We start from the raw sequence: 1,332 nt of genomic DNA on the forward strand, positions 1-1,332 counted from the left end.
CACTTTTCACATTCTCCCGTGCAACTCGGCTGCTAGTCCTCCTTTCATGCAGAATCTTAAGGTCCTAGCTCATGTCCAAGGCACCAAAGCCAGCTAAAAGGTCGAATATCGATACCTTAAACTTGAATTGTACTACTTCTTACTGGCTGTTACATCATCATAGAAGCTTCATATGTGTTCTACTATGGTGCTTTTAGTGTCTCCGCATACCGCAGCACGCGACATAGCTTTGCAGACCATAAGTACAACCGTTTCAGAGAGAAGAGCGGCCAATGTGACGATCTGGCTTTAAGTCGATTCGATAACAAATGACGAAAACGGACGTATTTCTCAGGTTTTTACTACATATGAACACATTTCACATTCTCCCGTGCAACGCGGCTGCTAGTCCTCCTTTAATGCAGAATCTTAAGGTCCAAGCTCATGTCCAAGGCACCAAAGCCAGCTAAAAAGTCAATAATCGATACCTAAAACTTGAATTGTACTACTTCTTACTGGCTATTACATCAACTTAGAAGCTTCATCTGTGTTCTACCATGGTGCTTTTAGTGTCTCCGCACACCGCAGTACGCGACATAGCTTTGCAGACGATAAGTACAACCGTTTCAGAGAGAAGAGGGGCCAACGTGACGATCTGGCTTTAAGTCGATTCGATAACAAATGACGAAAACGGACGGATTTCTCAGGTTTTTACTACATATGAACACTTTTCACATTCTCCCGTGCAACTCGGCTGCTAGTCCTCCTTTCATGCAGAATCTTAAGGTCCTAGCTCATGTCCAAGGCACCAAAGCCAGCTAAAAAATCAATAATCGATACCTAAAACTTGAATTGTACTACTTCTGACTGGCTATTACATCAACTTAGAAGCTTAATCTGTGTTCTACTATGGTGCTTTTAGTGTCTCCGCATACCGCAGCACGCCACATAGCTTTGCAGACGATAAGTACAGCCGTTTCAGAGAGAAGAGCGGCCAAGTGACAATCTGGCTTTAAGGCGATTCGATAACAAATGACGAAAAGGGACGGATTTCTCAGGCTTTTACTACATATGAACACTTTTCACATTCTCCCGTGCAACTCGGCTGCTAGTCCTCCTTTCATGCAGAATCTTAAGGTCCTAGCTCATGTCCAAGGCACCAAAGCCAGCTAAAAAGTCAATAATCGATACCTAAAACTTGAATTGTACTACTTCTTACTGGCTATTACATCATCTTAGAAGCTTCATCTGTGTTCTACTATGGTGCTTTCAGTGTCTCCGCATACCGCAGCACGCGACAAAGCTTTCCAGACGATAAGTACAACCGTTTCAGAGAGAAGAGCAGCCAATGTG

Source organism: Schistocerca gregaria, unplaced genomic scaffold (genome assembly GCF_023897955.1).
Source record: "Schistocerca gregaria isolate iqSchGreg1 unplaced genomic scaffold, iqSchGreg1.2 ptg000577l, whole genome shotgun sequence".
In the NCBI taxonomy this organism is placed as follows: Eukaryota; Metazoa; Arthropoda; class Insecta; order Orthoptera; family Acrididae; genus Schistocerca; species Schistocerca gregaria.